This window comes from Ischnura elegans, chromosome X (genome assembly GCF_921293095.1).
Source record: "Ischnura elegans chromosome X, ioIscEleg1.1, whole genome shotgun sequence".
Taxonomy (NCBI): Eukaryota; Metazoa; Arthropoda; class Insecta; order Odonata; family Coenagrionidae; genus Ischnura; species Ischnura elegans.
This window is the reverse complement of record NC_060259.1, coordinates 15,989,193-16,001,863: the sequence shown is the minus strand read 5'-3', so window position 1 is coordinate 16,001,863 and position 12,671 is coordinate 15,989,193. Positions and strand designations below refer to the sequence as shown.

The 12,671-nt window shown below is 34.8% G+C and overlaps 2 long non-coding RNA genes across 2 annotated transcripts; both read left to right on the top strand.

The window, feature by feature from the left end:
- Nucleotides 1–49: 49 nt before the first annotated feature.
- LOC124171841 lies at nt 50–1,007 on the top strand. The gene is made up of 2 exons (XR_006867982.1): nt 50–168; nt 964–1,007. It is a non-coding gene; the product is annotated as an uncharacterized LOC124171841 (long non-coding RNA).
- Nucleotides 1,008–2,466: 1,459 nt separating this feature from the next.
- LOC124171451 lies at nt 2,467–3,198 on the top strand. The gene is made up of 2 exons (XR_006867721.1): nt 2,467–2,768; nt 3,167–3,198. It is a non-coding gene; the product is annotated as an uncharacterized LOC124171451 (long non-coding RNA).
- Nucleotides 3,199–12,671: the final 9,473 nt, after the last annotated feature.

The window sequence follows — 12,671 nt, the reverse complement described above, 5'->3', positions numbered from 1 at the left end:
TGGGCATACCTGACGCCAGCGCCACTGTGACGAATACGGCAAACGTCAAACTACTATTCTAAATACACCCTCAACTGTTTTTATTCAATGGAATCCAGCGGTAAAAGGCGATATAAATGAAGTAAAAGCGATCATATAGGTATACTGTCTATTTATAAATTATTACAGGTAAATAAAGTGCAATTTAATACTAATTATAGCGATAAATTCCAAAAAATGCAAATAGGTGACACAAAAATCGGGCATGTAAACATTTAAATCTGGGCTATTGGAAAGACGATTACCTTCAGGCATACCTCAGTTTTCATTGTAAACATGAAAATATAAAAATATATCCTTAGAATGCAAAATATACTGAGAACTTTTGTTATTGGAGATAAGATAACCTTCAGGCATACCTCAGTTTTCATTGTAAACATGAAAATATAAAATATATCCTTAGAATGCAAAATATGCTGAGAACTTTTGTTATTGGAGATAAGGTAACCTTCAGGCATACCTCAGTTCTCAATATAAACATGAAAATGTATCCCTCGCATGCAAAGTATACGGAGAACTTATGTTGTACGAGATAGGATAACTTTTAGGTATACCTCATTTCTCATTGTAAACATGAAAATCTATCCTTAAAATGCAAAATATAGTGGGAACGTTTGCTATTGGAGAGAGGATAACCTTCAGGCATACCTCAGTTCTCTATGTAAACATGAATATCTATCCTTAGAATGCAAAATATATGGAACTTTTGGTATTGGAGAAAGGATTAGCTTCAGTTCAATGCGTCGGTCTTTCATGTAAATATGATGACCTATCCAATTTTTGCAAAATTTATTGGAATTTCTTTATATTCATGGTAGAGATAACCTTATAGGCATACCTCAGACCCTCATGTTAATATGAAAACCTATTTCATACACTTAACCACAAAATGCATAAGTTTTTTAAATTCTCTTTATATTTTAGGTTGGAATAATCATCCTGGCTTTCCTCAGTCCTTCATTTAAACTTAAAAAGAATTACATACCTATGTATTGAATGCAAAAATATTGAAATGTCTTGATTTTGAGAGGTTGGGAAAACCTTCAGGCGTATCAGTCTGTCATGTAACTATGAAATAATAATTGTCATTATTATCTATTTTAGAATGAAAATAATTTAGTTTAAAGTGAAATGATTCAGTTAAAACTGTTATTATTGAAGGCTTGGGTGATAACCTACCAGGCATACCTCATTCCTTTATGAAAATGTAAAAGCTTTTTTCAAATTCCTCATTCTAGAATTCAATATATTACTAACCCTAACAACACCGGATATCCTACGGATATCCGTTTCAGGTCCGCTATGTCCTATCTAGGTCCGCCGGCAATCAGGATATCCGTCGGATCTCCCACGGATATCCGAAGCCGGATGATCCGAAAAATGTCCGAATGGGATGATCATAGGATATTCTGTTACAGAGCTATAATAACAATAATATACAATTGTTACCATTATTGCATTCATATTTGCACAATACCAATGCAGTTGTACCATATTCATTGATGAAAACTAAATGAATACAAATAACAACTCTGACTGCAAAAAATATTCGAGTTAACATTTGAAGTTTTTCCTGCAATTTTTGGTTTTCGCTCATTTTTAATATAGGTTTTCTGTCGAATGCAAGCATATAGCAATGCAAGCAGAATATCCGTTTCAGGTCCGCTATGTCCTATCTAGGTCTGCCGGCAATCAGGATATCCGTCGGATCTCCCACGGATATCCGAAGTCGGATGATCCGAAAAATGTCCGAATGGGATGATCATAGGATATTCTGTTACAGAGCTTTAATAACAATAATATACAATTGTAACCATTATTGCATTCAGATTTGCACAATACCAATGCAGTTACAGCAAATTCATTGATGAAAACTAACTGAATACAAATAGCAACTCTGAATGCAAAAATTATTCGAATTGGCATTCGAAGTTTTTCCTGCAAGTTTTGGTTTTCGCTCATTATTAATATAGGTTTTCTGTCGAATACAAGCACCTATAGTTTGGAATTGGTGATTATAGCATTTACAAATTTCCTCCACAATGATAATAATTATATTTTTCGTTGGAACCATTATATTACATACTTATCTAATAATAACGGATTAAAAATTGTATTTCTATTCTAGCGAAACTAAAATCTGCTCTAGAAAAATTTGCCCTTACGTTTGATAAAACAAATAATGCACTTTTAAAAAATCTTTGGGACTACGAACCTCCGCTGAAACCAAAACACCGCCTCCCCAGATGTGCCCTCAACCCTTCCCATATCCCTATCCCCTAATTCCCTGTCAAGTATTATTATGCCATGACTCTTTTAATCTGTAAAACGTGATAAACTAATCTGCCTGCATTATTACTAAACGAACCCCCCAGGAGACAGCTGCAAAGCTGGGAACTGCGGAAAACAACCACGACAAATATACTTGGACTTGGAAAATCGTATTTCGAAACTTGCGCCATAACGACCGGCGGCCATCTTATATAACATGTGACTTACAGCGCCCACAGCCATCGCCACTTAAGTTGTGTTTACATTCGTAGGTACTGTATTTTTGACTTTGTGAATTTAGCTGTGCTGTGAAATCTTATTTTACAAGCAAATTTAAGTTGACGTACGCCATGGAAGTGGAAAATGATCCCTTGTTTGCAGTGGAGACTGGCAAAAAGGGATTAGAAGAATACAGTTTGTCAGCATTGACCCATCTACTGTTTACTGACCATTTAAATGTAAGTAAACGGAAAATTTTTCTCTATTCGATAGTAAACCAATGAACTTTTGTGTATCTAGCCTTTCAGGACTAATTTATTTCTCAGTGTAATTAATATTTTGTATGATCTTTGCGTGATAAAATACAATCCATTCAGACCGATTAAGTTTAAATATCAGTTCTCGCAGTAGAATCCATTTTTTAGCTGTTCTTTATGGCATTTAAGTATTATTCTCTATCTCAATGAACTCGTATATGAAGGGTCTTTCTCACAAATGAATAACTATTGAGAATATGTCGAAGAATTATAGTAATTAATGAGCAGTTCAGGACATAGCCATCAATTAACTCTCCCCGATCATTATCATTTACGTATTGGTTTGTGTCTTTAGTAAAATATTCGCTAATGCCTTACAGTTAGGAGAGGATGCAGAAAAATACATCTTCTGGAAAATGACGTGAGGTCCTCCGAGGATAAAAACAACAGTGTGAATGCCGGGATCAGAACATTCCAGTCTCTCCAGACCGCCCCGTAACTAGGAAGAGAAAAATTCTATAGCTACTGCAGGAGCATGAAGAGCCCAAGGAGGTGCAAATGTACCATGTAATCCCCGGAAATGGTAACGAGGAGGTTGATGAAGATAATTCGTATCTATTGATCCACATTCTTCCTGAAGGCATGTTTACATTGTACATTAACTCGTAGGAGTCATTGTCTAAATGTGTGAATGCATCAATTTACTCGAAAATGCACCATGTTATAGGCACCCAACTTGTGTGAAGTTGTGTGCCTAACCATTGTGTGTTAAAAAAGTTAACGTTGGAATAGAAATACTTTGTCATTCCTCTTACTCAGGTGTTTATTATTTCGTTGTTTATCTCATTTTAGTCTATTGTGCATTCCGTGAAAATAATCTACTAAGCATTGCTCTGCTCACATGTTTTCGCACTGTATTTACTTAGTCATAAGTGTTTTGGAGTTCAGAGATTAAGTGAATTCATTGGTCTTATCTATATGGACAGTTTATTTTGTGCCAATGTAAGCATGAAATTTGTTTCCATGTTATAACTTATGTATGTTTAATAATTTTGTCTTTTAAAGCCATGCATGTTGTATTTGTTCACAGAGAAGTGCCATTTTTGTTAATTTTATAAGCTGAAATTTATATGATGAATCAAACGATTGTTTTATCTGGTTCTTGTCAATATTCAACTGTAACCAAGTGGTAATCATTCTTAACTATTGTTTGCTACAATTTTTCATTAAGGTCACTTTACAAGGTTGAATTTATTCATTGATACGGAAATGCAAACCCAGAAATTGTATCATCTCAGGTTTATTAGTAGGCATAGTTGGAAGCTTGGGTATATAGATTTTACCTATAAACAATGTCATTGTTGATGTGATTCTTCAAACCATTGAAATCTCAAAGCATAAGATGTTACGATCTTCCTTGGAAATCATTTTTCTGAACTTTCAAGGTATGACCTGTTCCATTCAAATTCTTGGATTCACTAAATTTAAATTGATCCAATTCCTAAGAGGTAACATTAATTTTGAAAGTCAGTTTGCTTGAATGCAATAACTCAAAGTAAATGTAAAAAGGCCTTACAAATGACAAAATAAGAAATATTAAATAGTTTTTAATGCAAATTTGTTTCTTTTTATTTAATCAGTAGTCACTAGTTAAAGCATTAATCATTCGAATGAAGGAATCTATTTGGTGTATATTCTTGCAACAATATGCAAAAAATGGTATTAATATCCGGATGGGGACGTCCTATGGATATCGGATTTTGGGACATGCGGATGGGCCACGGATATCCGAAGGGAATCCGGCGATATCCGTCGGACATCCGTCGGATATCCATAAGTCCCAAAATCCGATATCCATAGGACGTCCGCTGCCGGATATTAATACAATTTTTTGCATATTGTTGCAAGAATATCGGATTTGGGACATGAAGACTCCTTCCACCTTGTTAAGGTTGTCTATCATGCGCAGGAATCTTTTTAGTGTATATTCTTGCAACAATATGCAAAAAATTGTATTAATATCCGGCAGCGGACGTCCTATGGATATCGGATTTTGGGACGTATGGATATCCGACGGATGTCCGACGGATATCGCCGGATTTCCTTCGGATATCCGTGGCCCATCCGCAACGTCCGCCTTGGATATCCGACGGACATCCGTCGGATGTCCATATGTTGTTAGGGAACACTCTTAATACTGGAGGCAGGGATAACCTTCAGTTATACATGAGTACTTCATGTAAAAAAGGATAACCTATTTATAGTACTATATAATCTTAGAATGGAAAATTTAATCACATTATCGTTAATTGAGGCTAAGATGAACCACTAAGCAAAACCACCAGCAAACCACTAAAGTGGTTTGCTACTCCTGAGCCCTTGATGAAAACATTCAAACCTATATGATATCCTAATTCTTATTAATTCAGAGGTAAAATATACACCCTTTATAGGTAGGCGTATGCCAAATTTACTATCTCTTCCTCCATTAATATTATAGGTTCATTATTATTTCTATCATCCGATATTAAGCCGATGTCCCACGGTCAAATTTGCGTCAAAATATTTTGATCAAAATTTTTGTCCAAAAATTTTGATGCAAATATTTTGATACAACTGGACTGGGGGTGTCCCACGATGCATCTCATTTTGATCAAAAACAAACGAAAGACGATATTTATGTAAACAACTAGGAAACTTGTGGAGGTGGAGGATTCTTTCTTTTTAAGCAGGCGAAATTGTTTGAACAGGCCTCTTGAACATTAAAGATGCGAAAAAAAGAAAACAGAAGGAATGCTGAACTTGGCCTTGGCTGGAAAAGGGGTATGAAAGCGTTGGAATAAGCATGCTAAACATGTTGGAGAAGGAGTTGGTCGCCGATGCTCCCGTTTATTATCGATAATAATTGACGACAAGTCAGGACATTTTCATGTCCCTTATCAGCAAGGTTGAGGGCAGAATAAAACGCCAGGATACAAACGTGAGGCAGTTTATTCCCGCGAGGAAAATGTTATTAATAAATGATGGACATTGTGGTTGAGGAGATGTTATGAATAGTGCTGTAAGCGTGCAATTAAATCATATTTTTCTCTCCTAATCTAGCAGTTTCTATAATAAGGTCCTTATCCTATAATCATAGTAATAGAAACGGGCAGCTGTAGTGTTTCACAGGTACAATCGTCAGTTCATATTAGTCATTTCTCCAGCTGCTCGTTCGCATTGTATGCCTTCCATAAAGCGTAAAATTCGGCCTCGATACCTTAAGTAAATCTTTTATTATTTCCAAAACATCCCTCCTGGTATTGCGATTCTAAAGATCGCTTCCTTTCTATTTAAGATCAACTGATTATTACGGATTTCCTAGTTGAGAGCTTCCATCGCCTATCACTAAGACAAATTTTTGCTCATATTTACCTTTAGGGCCACACCAGGCGATGAAATAGACGATCACGAACGTATATATATATTTGAAATAATGTTTTGTGAATTCACTTCGTGGTATGGTGATATTATAAATTTAAAACTAAACCTTTTAGTATTCCATACAATACTAATGAAAAAACTCAACCGGTTTCGATCTTTTCAGGTCCTTATCTAGAGGTTTAAGATTAAGATAATGACCTGAAAAGGTGGAAACCGGTTGGGTTTTTAATGCATACGGTGTGGAATACAACAAAGTTTATTTTTGTGTCCATAATATACATAATTATTAATTAAAATACTCATGCAGACGATAAATAAGTTAAACGTATTTGGCCTGTGTGTCAGCGCTTGGCGATGCTTTTTTGTCAAAGGCCCTGTGATTGGTTGGTTTCATCCAATTGGATGAAAATTTAGAACCTGTCCTATCCATTTGTACAAATCGGTGATTTGCACAAACGATAGGACCAAAAGCCAGTTGGACAAAATTTTGACCGTGGGACAGGGTGCGCGTCAGTTGCATCAAATTTTGACCAAAATATTTTGACGCAAATTTGACCGTGGGACATCGGCTTTATATTACTATATATCTTTTATGGTTCATTTGTTCCCTCCCTTAGGACAAGTATCCTTCAGAGATTAATATATAGGTATACACCTTTTATGTGTATGTAGTATGCCTAATAAGTTCTCTTTTGAAAATAACTTTTATGGTGGATAATATCACTCCCTTAGTGCCTACAAGTATGCCATACAGAAATTGATATATGTACACCTATTATGTAGATGCATGCGTAAAAAGTTATCTCATACTAATATAACCTGTAATGGTCAATTCGTTCACTCCCTTAATACAAGTATGCTTCAGAGATTAATATATGCAACCATTATTTGGATGTATACCTAAAAAGTTATTTCCTCCTCCAAAAATATTTTATGTTTGATTTTTCACACCCATAATATTAAGCTTGCTACAGAGATTAATATATGACCTGTTATGTGTATGTATTCCTAGAAAGTTATCTCTCCAAATAATATATGCATTTATGGTTGAATAGTTCATTCCCTTATTTAAAGTGTGCTACAGATATAAATAAGTACATCTATTAGGTACCTAGATGTACATTAGAGTTATATCCTATAAACCATAAAATTTTATGGTTAATATTTTCACACCATAGGCGCAGGAGAAGGATAACAGAGGTGTGAATGGAAGGATTTCAATGACTCCTATATCAAGAGTTTTCAATAAATTTTCATTTTAAGGTTATGTACGTGAAATAGTTTTTCATGTTTACATGAAGGAGTGAGGTATGCCTGGAAAGTTATCCCTAATTCCAATATCAAGAGCAGTCAATTATTTTTGCATTATCAGGAGAAGTATTCATGATTAAATTATTGAATGAGGTATGCCTAAAGATTACAATGTAAGGATATATACCTATATATGGTGATAAATCACTATAACCTGAGGATATATCCCTTCCTCTTAAAGTTTTAAAGTTAATTTTTTGAAACAAATTTCATATTTAGGTCGTATTATTGATGCTGCAGGAATTAGGAAGGATCCTTGCAAAGTGAAAGGCCACCAGCCCTACTGATGTATCTGAGGTTAGATCTTTCGTTGGTACCTGCAGTCACTATGGGAAAATCGTTCCTAATATGTCGAAAGTTTTAGGTCCATTGTATAAATTGCTGTGAAAAGGAGTAAAATATGAATGGAATGATGATTGTGAGAGAGCTTTCATTCAAGTTAAAAGAATTATGTCATCAGATGTGATATTAGTGCATTATAATCCTGATTTACCAGTAAAATTGATTTGTGATGCCAGCAGTAAGGGAATTGCTGGGGTGTTGGTGCATATTTTTGAGAATGGTGAGGAAAAACCTATAAGCTTTGTGTCAAGAGTTCTATCGCCTGCTGAAATGAATTATTCTGTAATTCACAAAGAAGCCTTAGCAATTTATTGGTCAATAAAAAAATTTTCTCAATACTTGTTGGGAAGAAAATTCATTTTGGAGACAGATCACATGCCTATGTTAGCAATATTTGGTGAACATAAAGGTATTCCACAAATGGGAGCTAATGGGTTGCAGAGGTGGGCGTTGTTTGGGTCTGGATATGACGATACAATAAAACCCTATTGGAAAAAATCAGCCGATTCCATTGAAAATTCCAATTGAAATCAATTGAAAATGCCAATTTTCAATGGAATTTCCTTGTTTTCAATGGAATATCCAAAAATTCAATCGGATTTTCAAATTTACAACTGAAAATACGAATATTCCATTGAATATTAGGAAATTCAATGGAATTCGAAGAAAAGATACAATTGAATTGTCAAGTATTCCATTGGATTCTCAAATTTTCAATGGAATTCCCAAATATCCTATTGAAATCTCAAATACTCCATTGAAATCTCAAATACTCAATTGAAATCAAAAATACCGTTATACCGTTATTCATATGTTTACGTGCACATGGTTGTTGTGGTCCGTTGTGGTTAATTTTTTGCTTGTGGAGAAAAGACTATTTAGTATCGTTGTTATTTAACCTGTGTTTGATACCCACAGCGTTGTTTTAGGTCATTCGTGTGTTTCTTCCGTGATATAGTGGAAGTCTTGATGTGATTGTTGTGCTGTAGTGTGTTCATTTAGTAATGTATCGTTTGCCTTCAGTTTTTTGACTGGTAATACTAACGTTTGTGTTTAAAATGTAAGCATATTTATATAACTTAATTATGCGTACGTGCGTTACGTCGCCGACAAACAACTACTAGCATTGTCGGAAAGTGTGTATCACGCAGGTTTGTTTGTGTGAAGTGAAATTCCCGTGTTCTTGTATAAACATGAGTGACATGTTTCTGTTGCGAAAAACAAGTTATGTTGGCTTCATGTCAAACCAGAAGTATATTTATCAGTATTTTAAAGAAGCCTTTCTTAGATAAAGACGTGTGAGATATTTGTTGGTGAAGTTGTTATCGCTAATCGCGGAAAAACGTCTTCTTTTCGACAACTATTCAACGTTGTTTGAACTGGTAAAAGATGTGGCTCTCATGGTATAGTTGTTGTTCTGATAATCATGGCAAAACTATACAGATTTTCGATAACTATTCATGATTGTGAGAAGTGATGTAAGATGTGGAAAAGCCCAATTAAAGTTTTCATGACACTGCTTCTAAAAATATTTCAACTTTAATTTTTGTTCACACGTTTTATTTATTCAGAATTCGGGATTCGTGAAATTTAGATGTTAAGTATATTCTACCTAATAATAAGATTACCATATTGGATGTATTAATGTATTTGTAATTTTTCAATTGAACTGTTCCATTGAAAAGTGACAAATTTCAATGGAATTTTTTTTCAATTGTAAAAATTTTCATTTGAACGGCTCCATTGAAAATTTTTCAATTGAACTGTTCCATTGAAATTTGTCACTTTTCAATGGAACATTTCAATTGAATTTTTTCCCATTGAATTTTTCCAATAGGGAATACGTTAAAGGCAGCAGTAATCTGGCAGATGCATTATCTCGACTACCAGTTGATGAAAATGACATAAAGGATATAGCTATAGCTTAAATTAGTTCTTAATAAATTTTGCCATCTTTGAAATGATTTTAATGTTTACATTAAATACAGGTATTCCAGAAAGTTATCTATCATCCAATGACTAGAATATTGATATTAGTTGTCTATAATTTCCATGTTTACATTAAAGACAGAGGTACCCTGATAAAAATAAATTCCTCCATTGTGGGGAGGTCTACCCTCTAATGAGGGTAAGGGAAGGGTCAGATTATCCTTCCTATACCCTTCAGCAAGGGGAGACAGAGCATATTTGAGAACATTGGCGGGTAGGTATTATCCTTCCTGGAGTGTAGAGGGAGGGTAGGACTAATATAAAAACTAAAAATCCATGTATTAATATGAAAATTTAAAAAATCGCTAAGCAACTCAATTAAATGAATGGGGATGAGTTGTAACAGTGATTTCTAAAATTATGAGACAGAAAAAAGTTAGCCTTCATGTGGTATTAAAACCCAGGACTCACATATTGGGGGATGCTGAAGTAGCGCCTTAACGACCTCGGCTTTCAAGGTACTTATGTGCTGGAGTTTCTCAATGGGATTTATAGTACAAAATCTTTGAGAATATCTTTTGCACCTGGACCTATGTGGAAGAAAGCAGTGACTTTTTTCTACCATACCTATTTCTTTTCAGAAAATAACATCGGCATTCAAATACCGAACATCACTCCCAGGATGTCACATTGTCAGCCACACAAATAGGTTACATCCTAATAATGTGAATTAAAGCTCTTCTGAATGAGCTTTTTCACACACTTATAGAAACTGTTGAGTATATATTATTGCTTTCCTTAGGAGACTTTTAAAGATAAGTTGTGCAGCCCATCAATCTTTGCTTTCAAAGACTGCTTATGTTCTTGTACAGAACTCAATACTCTTTAGCTGGTGAATGTAGCTGAGGAGACATTTTCAGGCTATATTTTCCTCAGAAATAAATGCCAAGTCCCAAGGAAAGGTAGACGAAGGATATTCCTACACTTGCCATTCCATTAATTGAGTTAGAGGAAGGATTGACGGATGGCATGGGAAGGAGTTCCAAGGAACGGTAGACGAAGGAAAGCCCTACACTTCCCTTGCCCTTAATGGCATGTAGAGGAAGGGTAGACGGATGGTAAGGGAGGGAGTTCCAAGGAAGGGTGGACGAAGTATAGGCCTATCCTTCCGTAACCCATAATACATCTTGGACAAAAGATAGAGGAATGGTAAGTGAAGGAGTGCCAAGGAAGGGAAGATGAAGTATAGGCCTATCCCTTACCTTACCCTTAATGCAGTGCAGACGGATGGTAAGCGAAGGAGTTTTCAGGAGGTGTAGACGAAGGTTTGTTCTTTCCTTCCCTTACCCTCCTCAGAAAGTAGGGCGTGGTTTGTACAAGGGTAACTACCCACCATATGATGGCTACTACCATTCCTTTACCTTTCCTTTACCCATCATGGGGGAGTTTATTTTTATCAGGTTATGCCTGACGGTTATCCCTACTCCAATAATTATGATTGTACATAAATTGTCCATTCTTAGGATAGTTTTTCACATTTATATTAATGGCTAAGCTTTTCCAGAAAGTTATCTATCAACCAAAAGCTAGAATTTTTATAATAACTGTCCATATTTTGTCATATTTACACTAGAGACCGAGGTATGCCTGACGGTTACCTGTACTACAATAATTATAATTTTACATAAATTGTCCATTCTTAGGATAGTTTTTCACATTTATATTAATGGCTAAGCTTTTCCAGAAAGTTGTCTTTCAACCAAAAGCTAGAATTTTTATAATAACTGTCCATAGTTAGTCATGTTTACAGTAGAGACAGAGGTATGCCTGAAAGTTATCCCTACTCCGATAACAACTATTTTACATAAATTGTCCATTCTTAGGATAGTTTTTCACATTTATATTAATGGCTAAGCTTTTCCAGAAAGTTATCTTTCAACCAAAAGCTAGAATTTTTATAATAACTGTCCATATTTTGTCATATTTACACTAGAGACCGAGGTATGCCTGACGGTTACCTGTACTACAATAATTATAATTTTACATAAATTGTCCATTCTTAGGATAGTTTTTCACATTTATATTAATGGCTAAGCTTTTCCAGAAAGTTATCTATCAACCAAAAGCTAGACTTTTTATAATAACTGTCCATAGTTAGTCATGTTTACAGTAGAGACAGAGGTATGCCTGAAAGTTATCCCTACTCCGATAACAACTATTTTACATAAATTGTCCATTATTAGGATAGTTTTGCGCATTTATATTAAAGACTTAGGTATTACGGAAAGTAATTATCAACCAAAAGTTAAAATTTTGATGTTAAATGTCCATAATTTGTCATGTTTACACTAGAGACCGAGGTATGCCTGAAAGTTATCCCTACTCCGATAACAACTATTTTACATAAATTGTCCATTATTAGGATAGTTTTGCACATTTACGTGAAAGACTGTAATATATCTGAAGATTATCTTTCGTCCGATAACTGGAATTTTGATATTTATTGTGCATTGTTTGTCGTGTTTGCATTACAGACAGAGGTATGCCCGATGGTTATCCCGTCTTCAACGCCTAAGTTCTTAATAGATTTTGCAATCTATGAATTGATTTTCATGTTCAAATGAGAGACTGAAGTATGCCTAAAGGTTATCCGTACGCTAAGAATTATAATTTTTTCTTAAATTGTCCATTATTAGGATTGCATTACAGGTATGCATTGAAGACTGCGGTATTCCTTTAAGGTTATCCTTCCTATGTTTCGGCTTTTAATGAGTAGGACTTCAAAATGTGTGCGATAATTCTATATTTTCTTTTATAAAATTAAAAACATGTACGTCCCACGGTTTTTAATCATTCCTTTCTATCTTTTACGGCATCATA